General features: G+C 43.8%; 2 long non-coding RNA genes across 2 annotated transcripts in view; one reads left to right on the forward strand and one right to left on the reverse strand.

Moving 5' to 3' along the window:
- Positions 1 to 10,220, forward strand: part of LOC311440942 — a 35,215-nt gene extending 24,995 nt beyond the window's left edge. The window contains exon 3 of the long non-coding RNA XR_014695656.1: positions 8,802 to 10,220. This is a non-coding gene — a long non-coding RNA (uncharacterized lncRNA). The remainder of the gene's footprint in view (positions 1 to 8,801) is intronic.
- Positions 8,757 to 12,183, reverse strand: LOC311440940. Its single transcript, XR_014695654.1, has 2 exons — positions 11,900 to 12,183; positions 8,757 to 10,511 (listed from the first exon to the last, which is right to left on the reverse strand). It is a non-coding gene; the product is annotated as an uncharacterized lncRNA (long non-coding RNA).
- Positions 12,184 to 15,637: the final 3,454 nt, after the last annotated feature.

Consider the following 15,637-nt stretch of genomic DNA (forward strand, 5'->3'; position numbering starts at 1 on the left):
GCTGTGCGTTAGAGCACTCTCACATGCTGGAGCACAGGCCTCGCCGTTAGAAACAGCCACTGAGGGAGAGCTGTGGCTGCTGCATAGGGGAAGATCTTTGTCTGAAAGGATCCAGCGGGTGTCCGAGCAAGGAAGAGGTGGCAGCGTGAGTCCCGGTGACAGGTCGAGCCGTGCACACACACTGCACCACCTGTGGCCTCTTCCCTAGGAACCTCCTGGCGGGAGCAGAATGCGCAAGGAGAGAAAAACTGTTCAGGGGGAGGAGGAGGAGGCAGAGAGGGATGTTCAGGAGGGCCAGAAAGTCCTGGGGAGCTGGAAGAGTGTCAGAAGGGAAAGGCATGGTTGGAAGAATCCCAAAGACATTAAACGTGGGAGGAGATTTTCTCTGCGTCTTTAGATGAACTGGAAGGCATCTGAGTGTGGCTGGTTCCCTGTCAGCTCCTTATCACCATGTTCAGGCACCTCTCCAAAGCCGTATCAGGAAAAAGAGGTTTCTCAATGAATCACTTGCACTGAGCAGTTCTGCTGCACAGATTGTAAGTGCAAGGCACTCTGTGGTCCTGCGGTTCGGTGCAGTTACACTGACCTACTTGAGGCCTGCACTCAAAACCACTTTGTCCCGAGAGACACTGCCCATCATGATCAAACCAGTCTTATTTTTGAGAGAAAAGAATGAAAATTGAATGGCAAATGCTTCCAATAAAGGGAGTTAAATCTTAGAAAAAGACTTCTCGTGCCCGCAGAGTGCCTCGCTGCTGCCAGGCTGGGCTGTAGTCAGTCAGGTCTGCTTTGCTTTGCCAGCCTGATTTTCACAATTGCCAGCTGGGCCTAAGGGTACCAGCGAAAGCAAGAAAAGCTTTGTATGACACCGAGAAGTCCCTGTTTAGGTGCCTGTGGATGGACAGAGATGGATACAGCCATACTTGGGTAAAGGATAATTCTGTGGCTGGAAACAGCGCAGCATTTCTTTTACACCAGTGGGAATGACCTGTGGTCTCTGCTTTTCTATTCAGCCTGTTGTTTATTGCTCACAAACTATGGAAATAGCTCACATTTAAAGCGTTTGCTCATCTTAAAAACAAGACCCAATCAAAAAGAAACTCTTTGAAAGAAGTTTTCAGCAATAATTTACTTCACTATAATATGAACAAGCTTGAACTGAAACTTTTATGACCTATGACTTGTCAGATTTTTCTTCACAGACCTTACCCTTTAGCACATTTTTTCATGATAATACAAGCCAATCTGTTTATTATTTTCAATTTTTAAAAGTTAAAAAAAAAAATATTGCATCCTCATGAAAATTGCTTCACTGTTGGGCTGTTTGAGTGGTCAGTGTAATATATCATTGTTTGATCTGGCAGAACCATCTATTTATAAGCTAGTATGTGTCAAACTATTTTTTTGGCAAAACTGGGAAGACACCTGGTTTAGTTTAGATTCCTCGCTATGTAATTCCAAACATCGCTCAGTCCTCTTGGATTGAAAACTCAGGCTAGGATCCAGACTCAAGAGTGCTGCTGTCATTCACAAGATGCTCAAGGGCCTCTGCTCTCAAGGTTCATGAGATCATAAATTCTTTTTTAATTTTTCTTTTTTCATAGTTCAAGTCTAGGCAGAAACACAAGATAGGGTACATATTAAATGTAAGTGAGTTGCAGTGAGTTCTGTTCACTGTTTCAGAGAGAGCTGCCTGTATTGACCAACAGAGGTAGCAGCAATGCAGTTAATTAAAGTTTGCTGATGAGATTAAGAGGAGTGGGCCACCTTTGCAGAGTTGTGATAAAACTTGGGAAGATAGCAAAACATTTGGGAACAGGGATTATAAGCAGCATATCTCTGAAGTTAAGTAAGTTTATGGGAGCTGGCTGACTTGTTGAAAGGTGCTGCTCAATAACAGTGCAGTGATGCCATTACAGGGGTATCTTTTTATTTCCCAGCTCCCTTTTGTTAGAGCTGATGTACAACGTATTATATCAGCACTATATTTTAATGCAGTTCCCGTTTTCAATCAGCCAGATCATGCTGTTTGACAAGACTCAGGATGTGTGACTTGGTTGTAAAGTTCAAGAGCCTGTATTGATGGATTCATGTTCATTTCAACTGTAGTCATTTCCAGGTCTCATCAAGGGCATGGGGATCATGACTGTCAAGTAACTGGAATGATGAAAGCTGTAGTATGCAGTACGGTGTGCATGCTCAGCACTTCCATTAACTTAATAGTAAAGATGAGAAAGAAGACAAGGTGAGAGCAAGCTAGAAAAAGGATGAGATAGGAAAAAGAAAGGTGTAGCTCCTGATCCTACACCGTGTTCCTTGTTAAACCAGTGATGCTGGCCCTTTCCATCCAATAACATCATGCCATTGCATCACTACCATGTTGAGCCTTTTGCAGGTTTTGTTTTTCCTCTGTGGTGGATCTTCTCTCTTCTAACCGGGGAGGAGCCCTTTGCAGGGAGCTGGCCAGTTGTCTAAATAGGCTCCAGCCCTTCTTGATTATTTTCTCTTCATCCTCCTGGTGAGGGAGATAGGTGGTCTGAACAACAGAGTCCAAGTGAAATGGTTCATGCCCAGAGCAGCTAAGCAAAACTATGCTTTGAGGCCAACTTATTTTTCATAATTTATCTTGTAATGTAAGCCAATGCAGTAGTTTAAGACAAATTTATTTTAAGCTTTAAAGGGCAAAGGACCTGTATATTTAACCACAGGCTAAGTCTGACTTAAGTACACTGAAGTCAGCAATGAGTGTTACCTCCGTGACCTCCTATCTCCTACTAGGCAACGTCCTTCTGTTTCTGCAGCCTGCGTCTTGATGCTCCTCAGTAAAACAGCCTTGACAGTGCTCTGGGAAAAAGAAATGGAGCTTGATTATTAGTGAATGAGTGGTTAGTAGTGGCAGCTGAAAACTTATCGATGTGGTGAGGAACCCTGCATCATCATCTCTAATGTGTTAGGAACTCACCTTTTCCATTTTCTGTGAGAAGATAAAATGGGATGAGAAAAGGTGACTCTCCAGCTTTCCTGCTGAAGGTGCCAGGGCCAGAGGGAGCATTACTGTAGCCACAGAAGAAGATATTCCTTTGCTTTTCAGTGGTCCCTGTTCTTCATTCCTTTATTAACTTGTTTAATACCAACTCCAAGCTATTTAAATGAATGAGAGTTGCACGGATATGTGACAACTACCTTCATTTCAAATCGGGTAGGAATCGTGCCAGCCCAGTCCCTGATGGTTTCTGAAAAGTTATACAGCCTGAGAATCTGGGGAAGGTGGATGAAAACATCAAGAGTCAGTAAAGGGGCTATTTTTTCTGCTTTTGTATTAGAAATTCTTCCCTGTAACTCTTGCAGCAGCAGTGGGACAGACTATCCCCCACTGCATCATTTCTTTGAGCATACATGAGTTTTGAGTTGTTACCAGTGAGAGAAAGCACAATGTAGAGAATTGGGAGCATTTCACATTGACTGCACGGACTGGAGAATTTGGTCCATGAGACAATGACACATTTTTTTTTTTTTCTTATGTTAGCAGGTGACTGGCATAAGTATTATTATTTTGTGATAAAAATAATTATGAAGATCTTTCACAGTTTTTACATAAAATATTTAGATTTTAAAAGGTTCTATTTATGTGTCCAGAGCTTAGTACAATTATAGAGTTCAGTAGATTAACATTCCTCAATAAATGTGAACACCTCGAGCTTTTTCTTGGACCGTTACCTTCAAGTGTCCCAAAGGACTTGAATATCCTTCCGTTTCTCAAGAGGGATGGCATTTTAATTTGGGTTTTGCCAGTTTTCAGGACTACTGGCAAATTATTTTTATCAGAAATAAGATTCAAAATTCTTGCATCAGGCTTAAGATTGTCTTTTTAACCCGTAGTAAGTGCTTCTCGCCTTCCTGTTGAACCTACTTGCTACAACTAATGAAATCAGTCTTTTGTGTTTGTTCTTAATATCCTAGGGTAAAGAGGATGCAGGGCACTGGAATGTCTGTTTTGTCTTCCCCATGTAATAAGGAGTCTGAACACGGGATCCTTGCTGCTCTTGAGGTTCGGACGATGAATGCTATCTCCAGTTCCGTACGTGTCATGGCTAAAAGGATGGCCTATTCCAGTGGTGGAGGCATACATTTGTTTTATGGGTGTGTTGCACACAACAACACAAGCCAGTAGATTCTGCTTTTTATTTGGTGGTAATCTTCATCAATAGCAGCTAAATCATTTACAGAAGAAAAATAAATAGGAAGAAAAATTCACATTTATATTCCAGCTGTGTAAAGGGATCTTGGGTTCTCCCCCCATCCTCTCCTCCCAGAGCTTGTCAGCAGTAGGAATTCATACTAATAAAAGCCAGACTTATTTCCAATGCAGGTGTTTCTAGAGTGATTGTAATCTTTCTGATTAACTGCATCTGCAAGAGATCTCATCACGAGAAACAGGGTAGAAGTTAAGAAAGAAGGTGCTCCTAAAGCAGTGAACTGGCAATTAAAATAATATTATAGGCTCTGAGCCTTCTGGGATTGCAGGGGGAGTTTGGAAATGCAGCAAAGACAGGTCTGAAGATGTCATTACACCACCAAGATCTTAGAACCCCGCAGCAGGGTAATGGACTGGCAAGGGCAAAAGAGCCTGATGAGATTAGGCAGTGCTGAAATGCAGCTTTTGGAGATTAAGCTGCATGCCTGAGATTAGGGGTCCTTATCAAACTCCGAGCCCCAGCAGACTGCCCAAAGTCATCTGCCCTAAGTCATTAAGGAAATGGCTGCAGAAAAGCGAAGTGCTGATCTTGTAAAAATACCATTTTACTGCTTGTGAAAGTTGCTAGGACTTGGAGACCGGGGTCTTGTTTCCTCACGCAGAGCAGCAACATAAGGTTTGGTACATCGCAAGCTGCGTGGCCTCACCCTGTATTTGGCACAACAGCATTTAATTGAGATGGAAATTGATTAACAGATACTAATCAAGGCCACATTTCCTTCTAGCTTCTACACTGGGGCATGCGAAACATTTGCAGATGGTTGTAATTCCAAGCTGAAGAGAGCAGGATAAATTTACACATGTAAAATGGCTTTCTGGCTGCAGTCTGAGTAGCGTTGTCACAAAAAGGTAACACGGAGAGGTGGAGAGGACCTCAGCTTCTTGATGGTCAGACTACTTCTGACCCTTCTGCTCGCCCTCGCTGCTGCTGGGAGATCTTGGATCTTGTTTCAGATCTTGCATCTTATTTCAGATCTTGGATCTTATTTCCTATCTTGCTTGGTTGCCTGGGACAGAGATCCCTTGCCCTTAATGCTCCTCGCTAACCAGAGCCCTCCAGCCATACCAAGATAGGGCCCTTACAGCAGCCTTTTGGGGTGAGGAGTTACCTCCATGCAATCAGAAGCAAAACTAGGAGTTTATCCAGGACGTTTAAGAGGATTTGAACCCTTGAGTGCCAGTCTAACAGCCGATCTTTGGGATGATCTGTCCTGCATCCTGCTTTGTCATGTGGGTCCAGCTGATATGCGGGTGGGTGGCACAAACAATTCAACCCCTTCTCAGCCAGTACCGTGACAGTCCTCTGGTTTTTGCATCATTACTTCTAGAGAGACAAATGGAAGGACTCCTCCCGTGCCATACATCCATGACCTAGAGTCAAAGGGCTGTCTAAGTTGTTATTGGAGGAGATCCAGTTGTAGAAAGAAAAATTCTTGCCAAATCAGCCAGGGAAAGTTGACTGAAATATGTTTGAACAGACAAATTGTTCGGTCATCTATGCAGCTGCCTCAATAGAGGAAGCTGTTATTCCTGGGTAATTTGAAGCAAATACGTGTGTGTATGTATAAACATATGCATTGAGCAGTCTTCCTAGTGGTCACCGTTTCTCACAGAAAGAAGTCTGAAATCCAAAGGTAGTAGAGAGAGAACTGACAACTACAGATTCAGTGCCTTCCTTGCCCCCAGGATAATCTCCTGTTTCTGCACAGGAGTCCCTGACTCTGGATATTGCTGATCCCTTGTTCTGTGCAGTGGGAGATGGCACTTCTCGTGCTCTAACCATCTGCCCCCGTTCTGTCCTGCCTTAGCAAGCCACACCAGATTTCCTTTGCCTTATCACGTTCCCCGAAGAGTGGGGAGCCATTTGGTTTAGCCTACCTGGTTGCGAAATCCACAGATGGGATTTCATCAACAGCTGAACATCGCCGCAGAACCATGGTATGTACTTGTTAGCAAAAACATTTCAAGTGCCCCGTTCTGCATTCATTTGCATCCTGGGACTTGGCAGCGGCACTGCGTTTTGTATTTGTTTTGGGACACCACGAGAAGAAAATCTGTTCCTGTCAGAGCACTCGCCCGTCCCTGCCACCTGCCTCTGGTGGGGTAACAGGACGAGGCTGCTCAGGATCCCAGTGGTACCCCAAGGGTTAAACCGAGTCCCAAGCACTTGTTCTTCCAATATACCCTGCACTCCTCACCCTCTGGGATTTATGGTCATCTAGTCGCATGTTAAAAAGATTATTGGAAAAATATGTAAATGGAAGTTAATAAGTGTAGCAGAGTGGTGTAAAAGCAGACTTATTAGCAACAGGATCCAAGGCTCTGCATATGCTACGTTTCTGTTGCTGGAATTATCATCAAAGAGCTTTCCAAGGCTGCAAGGCCCAGCTGGATTTTACATCTTTGTGCACCAGCCCTGAGCCAAAGCTGGATTTGCAGGTGAAGCAGGCACCGTGGCATGGATGGAGGTGCCTGGGCTGTGTGTCTGTCCCTCACCCGTGCTGCGGTGCTGCCTCCGGGGACAAGCAGAGAAAGGTGGTTTTGGGGAGAGCTTTGCTTCAGTCTTCCACCTTCGGTTTAGCAAAGAAATAAAAATAATGGAGAATTTAACGAGGCTTTGTCCTTTAGGTTAAGAACACACATCACAGCCCTTCCCTTTCCAGGTCTGTTGGAGGCTGTACGTCCTTTTGCCAGCAGCCCACAGGGCAGCGTTGTAACCTTGTTCTTTTCTCCCGTCGCTGGCAAAGAGGTTTGAGATGTAAATCGCCAAACAGCAGCGCTGCAAAACTTGTCTGCTTTCAGCACCTGCATGGATCATGGCTAGGGTTCCCGTGGCAGCTGGTCTGGGCAGCAGGACTCAGAGAGGAAAGAGCAGAACAAGGTTTTCCCCAGGCTGTCTGCTGTCCTGAGAGCAAAGGGGAGATGGCACACACCTGGAGCCCAGGAGGAGAACCAGAGCCACATCTGGGGGTGTCCACGAGCTCGTGGGGAAAGGGACTGCAACAAATTTGGACTGCAAAATTTGGGAGTAACCAGGCTCTCCATTAAACTCCCCATCTGTAGTGACCTCTCCACTCTGATTGCACAGCCAACACCGACCCCTTTTGCACCACGAACAGAGCTTTTGGGGCTGCTGCAGGGGTCAGCCTAGCACACGGAGAGCTGTGCAGAGAAAACCCCGGCGCTGCCAGCGGGCCCCGAGCCCAGCTCCACGCTGTGTATGCGTGGGCCAGGGGTTCTGCCAGGCGCTTTCATCCGCTGGATCGGGAACCAGATGGACCTATTCAAGTCACCTTAAATCTGGTCTTTGGAAACCTGAGACTGAGAAAGCCCTTAAAAAAAAAAAAAAAAAGCCCTCAAACAATAACAACAAAACCAGCATGTGACTGAAAGCTGGAATGAGGCACTGCCAGGATTTCTCTTGGCAACCTGTCATTCTAAGAATCTGCTTCTTGCCGCACTTGTGCGAGGCACATTATTGAACATTTCCTGACTATTTGCCCGGGATGCTATAAATGCTGTCCAAATAGCAGGGTCTCGCCTGCCGCTTTGATACATCTGGCTAAATTGCATTAAGCAGCACGCCAGAGGCTGACGGAGTCCCCACAGGACGTGCTCCGTCTGTCAGACTCTCCGAAGAGCCCGGGTGATGAATGATAGCGCTAACATTAAACAGCTTGCCTGTGATGTTTTTCAAGTGTCCCTCCCCAACAGCTTGCCTGCTGCCCTGTCTTCCAGGAGATAACCCAGCACAACAGAATATTACCTCATTAAGAAAGCTAGCTCTAATTAAAACCAGGCAGGGCATCACCTCCCTTATATTAGCTCGAGGGGTCCACCCTGCCATTTAAATTCCTCTTTGGAAGATTAATGTTCACACACGTTGAGAAGGGTGACGTTCTTGGAAGCAGTCAGTTCAGAGCACATGCTAGACGTGGTGAAAATGGGCATCAACAACAAAAATTGCAGTCACAGGTTCTTCAGCTGTTCATGCCATATCCTGGAGGCCACGTGTGTGTGCTCGTGTGTCTGTGTGGTTGGGGGGTGCTGTACAGATACTGGCTTCAAAGAAACAGAGAAACATGATTTAGCCCAAGCCTCACATTAATACTACACAGGCATATTGTTGAGGCACAAGATCTGTATGGCCACAACACGCCTGTCTGTACTCAGAGAAACAGGATACCAGCTGAGGAATATCAAGAACAATTCACAGGACACCCATGGCAGAGCCTTCTACAAACATGCTGTCACATTAACTCCTCTGTTCCTCCCATTACTCCAAGTTTCAGAGTAAAGAACGGCTGGGTAAGAGATGGATTTTGCTGGCCCCCGAATGGATGGAGAGGAAAGGGGAAAATGAATCATATCCTTGAACTCACAGCTCGGTTTTTGTGGCACTCAGGTTTTTCTTCCCTGATGGCTTTCTGGTTTATTTTAAACCAAAGGTTTTAAGTTCAAAAATGACTTAATTTGGAATAATTTGAAGCAAGCCAGTAGCCTCACTTAAGTCACTTACTATTTATTTTGCCTTTTATTCCTACAGAACATTTGGTGGAGAGCACTGCCATGATTTGTACAGAATTCCCGTCACAGGGGTGGCTTGACACAGCAGAAGCACTTCTAACTTTGGGATATTACTGCCACCACCTGACTGCCAAATCTAAGGCCCCCAGGTGATGACCACTGCTGGTGACACATGCTTCAGGGGTCTCATTCCACGCTGCTCCTCAGGTATGCCAACACAAATAGTTACATTTTCTATTTTCTGCTTCACGTGGCTCAGTTCCTTCATATGGTTTGTCACCCTAACACCTCCTGCAGTGGTACTGGCCTAAGTCTGGTGGGTGAAATAATGAAAATGAAAAGAAAAAATGAAGCCGCAATAAGCATAGCCTGCACATGATCTGCAGGACACTGTTTTCAGCAGGACAGTAGAAGAATAACTTCCCAATGTTCTTGGCTGTTCACCTCTAACCTCAGAGCACAAAAACTCACTGCTCTCCCTTTCAGAGGCCCCAGAACCAACCTCTGTTTCTGATGGTCCACCTAGGAGCCCTGTGTGTGGATGGTGTGTTCAGTTCATATTAAAATGGTCAGCAGCCAAGCTGTAAGAGTACCTATGGAGTCACATTTCTTTTCAGGGAGCCCAGAGGTCCAGCAGCATTACAGTTACATTCAATATGTGTACAGCTGACACTTTCAAGAATATGTACTAACTTTATCAGGTGCTGCTTGCTACACTGAATAAAAGTTTCCCAGTTATTCAAATTAAAACTATTATAAATTATGATGATTTGTATACTAAACAGCTTTAATTGATAATTGAAATTGATAATTTCATTGATGAGATGATCCCTGAAGCCATGAAAAGCAGGTTTATCAGCCCACTGTACTGGAGAACCTTTATAACAAAAGATGCATTTTCAGTTCTCAAGCATTAGATGAGTCAAATGCAGCTGTCTCTGGATCAGTAGAATGAAGAGTTTTGTTTGGGGAAGGGAGGCATGACGGGAGAAAAAATGTGTTTAAGTCATCTATGGGTACAGCCCAGGTTTAGATTTAGAGTTGCCAGTGCTCCATTTCAGTGCAGACTCTTACCGAACCACCCTTCACATCCTTTTCCCATCTTAGACATCCTGTGAACAACGCTTCCAGGAACCTAAGCTGGGCTTAGACTTTGACCTGAAGAAATGGCTGTCTAAAATCCAAACAGCATGAGCAATAACTTCAGGTCACAGTGGCAATGTTTTGTGAAGAGTGCTAAACAAAAAGAAATATGCTTCATTGGGGTGGGGCTACATTGCTGCTTAATTAGTGGGTCTCTTGGCCAAAACATCTAGTATAATCTTTGGCTTCTTCACACATTTAGTGGAAACAGGTATCCTGAAAGAAGGCTGCTGATCTGCTGTGCATGTCTATTCCCTCGCAAGAGTTTGGCCCCAAAGCTAAGCAAGGGAATTGAGATTTAAAACTGAAACACTAGACCTAGGCTTAGTGCTCACCTTAATGTGCACATAGGGACATAAGAATGGATTTCAAGTGGAAGAGCCAGTTTGGAACCTTGCCCAAGTCTTCGTCCCCAGTGTCAAGATTCAAGAATGATCAAGTGCAACCAAAAAAAAAAAAAAAAAAAAAAGTTTCTTATTTCTGTGCTCTCCATTTCCTGGTCCCTCATTCAAAGTGAGATTGTCGAGGATTGTCAAGTACTCCAAGCACATCTGTTTTCTTGCAAGATCCAAGGTATCAGGAACATCTGGAAGTGTATCAAGAAGAACTGTTATCAGGACATCATCAGTCTAGTTATAGAAGGTCACCTGAAGAGGGCAGGGAGCCTTAACCAAGCTGGCAGACTTTTGAGGTACTTCTGTTAGTAGTTACAGGACATTTTCACTAGGCTCTCAGCACCGTAACTGACCTTACAGCCCCAAGTGGACTCCTACACCTCCGTTTACGGTGGTGTTTAGACTTGCAAACTGCTTTTTTCCCCATTCTCCCTGTTGTGATTATGAACCAGAACTCTTCATGATGCTTTAAAATGTTACAGGTTTAAAAAACAAAACTAACTCGGGCAATAAATTACATTTTCAGTTTTTCTTTGAATAATCTGCAATAGTCATAAAAATCAAGAGGAAATCATAAAATCCAATATTTACACATGCTAATAACAAAGTGGAAATGACTTTTAAAAACTCTCGACCTCAGTCTGTGTTGCATCCTGCTTGCTAATTCCTTGAAGGATCCCTTAAGGGATATAAGTGGCAAAAGCTCTGGTAGAGCAAAGTGCAGCATAAACTTCTCTACTTCAGTGGTAAAATCCACACTTCATCCAACACCAACTAATGCCATAGTCTCATCCTCACCTGCATACAAGGAGAGGACTACAAATTCAACTGTTTCCAGCAATGGAAATAGCTGAAGGAAATGATGGAACTTGCTGATTTTAGCACTGTGTTCATGTAGATCAGTTGATCTTGCACTCCAAGTATCATAACTTACACGTCTGTCCCTCATAAATAGGTGCCTCTAGTTTCCAAATTAATCTTAGATTACTAATAAGCTGTAGCTCTTCTCTTCCATTCTGTCCATCATAACCTTTTTAGCCACGACATGGCAATTCTTAAAACATCATACCTTCTTCCTTCCTAGAACTAGATCATCTTCCACCATTCAAGTATCTTTCATTCCAAAATTTGATAAAATCTTTTGATCAAGATATTGTTTCTTCATTGCTTCATCAATTCCAGTAGTAGATAAAGTCTTTTTTTCCCCCCTCAGAACCTCAGTATAGCACCAAAGGACATTCCTTCAAGGTACTGTTTTCCAAGCTGATTGCTTGCAGCTCTGCTTAGTTACAGAGCACTTAAAGCATATGAAGGCTATAACTCCTTAATTTCTTACTCTCTTTAGATGTAGTCTAACAGATTGAATCATTCAACTCTTCTCCCCTCAAGGAAAGCTGCTACATGGCTCTGCACACACTGCATAAATGAAGGTTGTAGACTCTCTTACAGCTAACCCAGACCTTACTTTCATTCTGAGATGACTGTGCAGCAGAATTGACCCCATAAACTGCCTCAGTACCATAAAATTGATTTGCAGCTTCAGAAGGGCTGTGACAGACACATCTCAGGAATATCTTACCTACAGACTACCTTCCTGTTGAAGTTCACATTACAGGAGCATCTATTGCAGCAGTCTTCAAGAAGCTAGCATAGTATGTCAGGACGTCCTTCTTGTGCACAAGGTGGTGTGATGAGAACTAAAAGTAAGGATGAAACAAAGCAAATGTTGGCTGACAAATGTTTTCTGACAGCAGGACATGGATGATGCACCATTCTACAAAGAGAAGTCTAGCAAGTCATGGCAGGTGGTAGGTCATCTTATATAGATCTGTCCTGACAAATGCAAATGTTGGGCACATCTGACTTTCTAATGTACTAGGAGACAGTGTTTTTCTAGCTCTAGTTACTTCACTCTTCAAGGTAATTAGTTTCAGCTGAAAACAGCTACAATCCCTCATGCTGACCTCTTGGCAGACCAAGCAAACACCTGCACTAATCAAACAGGGTCTTTTTTTTTTTTTAAAAAGTTCCTGTTAATACATTAGGCTATTATCAAGATCCAAACTTGTAGGAAAGCTGTGTTAGCAAGACCTCCAGAAGTCCTGTTTCTTTGTGCGCAAGTAACATCTCACCTGAGCCTCTGACACCAGAGCAGTGCCTGTCACACATATGCACAAGGAGGCACATGAACACCCACGCCTTGACCTGCATGAGGATAAGGATACCTCCATTACATCGTGACACACAAACTCTGGTCATTCTCCATTGCACTAATGCAGAAACTGCTCCACCCCACTTAAAAAAGCTCGTTTGAATGTAGCCAGATATTTGTGTTAACTTCTCATGCTGCAAGCTGAGGCCTTTAAATAACATGAGACTTGCAAACAGAGCTGAATGGAGAATGGTTCTCTCATTCCCTGAAAACTGGGAATCTCAAGCATTTTCCCTGCTGAGAGTCATTACAAAACCAGAAACAGCTCACAATAGACTAAACTTATTCCCCTGGGCTGTGGTAAAGCCCATCTTCCACCCCGGCCAGGCCTCCTTTAAGATAGTCTGAGTTGTCTTGGCATTAAGCAATAGACACATTTCTGTGGAGTTTTAACTAAGACATTTTCCAGCAGAAGACATGTCAAAATGTTCCTAATGAGACCTTACAATAGAGTCAATCAGTCATATCGTTTGGGAGGTTCAATGGTTAATTCCAGCTTCCAGTTCTGTTGCAGGCCAGATTTGACACAGCTGGGACTGGTTAAATAAGAAACTTGAGACTTAGGATGACACTATTGCAGGCCCAAACATTAGCCTGGGCTAATGACAACAGATCTCTCTCCTCTCAGTACCAAAAGTGACAGGGAAAATAGTCAGGGATGTGTCTTGCTCATTTGCAAATCCAGGACGTTGCAGGCTGGACTGCACAAATCCCCTTGCATGGACAGCCACAATCTCTACCTATGGTGAATAAACAGGGCAGGCTCTTGACCTCAGTTTCTCCCTGATGCTCAGGCAGCCTGTTTTAACAGTAACCTTCCGATTCCCACAATCCCCCTCCAAAAGGAAAAGGACTCTTAATTCCCCACAAGTTTCCAGAACATAAACACAACACTAACCTTCAGATAGAAGAATTTATTTGCTTAAGAAAGGTTTTCCAGAGAACGAACTAGTTCCTGACTATAGAATCAGAGTTTAGCCATATAAACTCACTTTGGGGTCTGTAGTACAGGATATGAACATGAATGAAACATTAAAAATATGAGTTGAGAATAAAAGCTCTCCCTAAATCTCCCTTATTGTATAAGCTGCTATGAATTAAAGCCCTTTCAGGCTGATTTTTAGTCATCAACATAATTATTTAGGAACATTTTCCAGACCAATGTTTTTTACAAGTATTTTAACAACCTGCAAATCAGGAAACTGTAAATCAGAGAAATGAACTGAAATCAGCAATCACGAGGCAGGAGGCCCCTGGCTTGGGCTGTGACAGCATGCCGTGAGGAGCGGCAGCTCTAGCTTGTGAGCACTGGGAACTGTTGCTGGAGATAGGCCTGAGCTAAAAGCTGCTGGAGCTGGGGATTCAGCAAGGCTAAAAGCGTTCAGCTCCAGTGCTGTGAGCTGGAAAACTCTTAAATCCCGTTCTCATTGTGAAAGATAGGACAGAGCAATACCCTACCTTTGGATTCTCTCTTCTCTCCAAACAGGACAAAGCTAGAACCAAAAGGCCCTTTGCAAGGATCTTCTTCCTTTCCCCAGAATTGATCAGTTCTGCTTTGCTTTCATATGCCCAACTTGAGGTGGTAGGTTTTTGAGCCTTAGGGAGAGCAAAGCTTAAGTCTAGTGCCATAAAAAGGTAGCTGGATGCTTTCTAGAGGTGTACTCCATCACCTGCCTGGGTCAGCCACATGTTAAAGCTGAACACAGAACCCTCTTTCATGGTGTAAGTATGGCCTCAGTTTCTCTTGAAAGTTTATTTTTATTTTTTTTTATATTTTATTTTATTTTTCTAGCCCACTAAGGCAGTTTATTCACAAGTATTCAACGCCTTTAATTCAGTCCTTGTAAATACAGTTCAGACGCAGCCCTTGGATTCAGCGGCCAGCAATCTGTTTGAAAGACAGATGTCTAATCTTTGGTAAAGGATTCGTGTGCCAGAATCCAAAATCCATCCTGTCCAACTCTTATGACATGGCAGAAAAGTGAAGCCAGTGAAGTCCTTGCTCTGTTCTGCCTGGGAATGAAGTGCCACGATGAATGGCTTTCCTAGGAGCAAGGGCCAGCATGTACAAGTTTAAAGGTGAGATCTTCCAGCTGGCTCCAAGAGGCTGAGAGACTGCATTGCAGGCCTCAGTGATGTCCTACCATTGAGAACATGGTCATTTTTGCTGACTAAAAGATGCCACAGCTCTCGGATCTCTACCCCAAAATATTCAATACTTCTGACAGCTGCAGCATGGATTTTCAAAGCCATTTGTACAGATACCTGAGTTCCTGAAAGTTTGGGCCGTGTACCTCAAAGCATACTACTATCATCTCTTCAGATCCTGTCTGTAGCTTTCTGGGCTTTAGTTTCATCATCTGCAGAGAAACTAGGGTCTGCTTTGCCAAGCCTGAGAGGTGGTTTTGTGCAAGGAGTTGCACTACCGAGGTGACTTAGAGCTTCGGAAAGTTAGTGGGACGTGCTGTGCCTGGAGAAATCCCTGCACTAGGATTTGCCACAGGTATTTTAGCTAACAAGGAAAGAAGCCGTGTGCCTACATGAACGCAAAGAGTTTGCTAGAGCAGGACAAGCGAGGAAACCACAGACCTCTTCAATAGTGCAAGATACAGAGAACTATCAGTCTTTTTGCGAGAAAGAAAAGGTGTCTGCAGTTACAGGACCTCCCCTGGGCTGGACTTCCAACCTTCCCAAAGAGACAGAAACTGGCCACAAGTCCAAAAGCATTAAGGAAACATAAAGTTTTATGGTGAGATGTGTAGGTCTAGCAAGATTTGAGATTGTTTTTTCACAAGCTCACAGCCCTCAAGTGTCACAAACACAACACAGAGCTCGTCCTGTGAGAAGAAAGGGAAACCGTATTAAGTCTCAGGCATAGTCTTCGATCCTGCAAGCCCAGGGATTCATTCCCGTGGTGGCCTATCTGAACATAGTTATCTAGTAGTTCAGCAGCTGTTGTTCACTACGCTTTTACCAGGACAACCTACAGCAAAGCTTAATTTATTTGAAAAGTTTTCGTAAATATATGGTACAACTTTAAAAAAGCTTAAGCAAAAGTAAACAATAGCAACATAAAACTCCTATATTTAATTTCCTTCCTAGCTA

The sequence above is a fragment of the Aythya ferina genome (genome assembly GCF_964211825.1).
Source record: "Aythya ferina genome assembly, chromosome: 8".
NCBI lineage: Eukaryota > Metazoa > Chordata > Aves > Anseriformes > Anatidae > Aythya > Aythya ferina.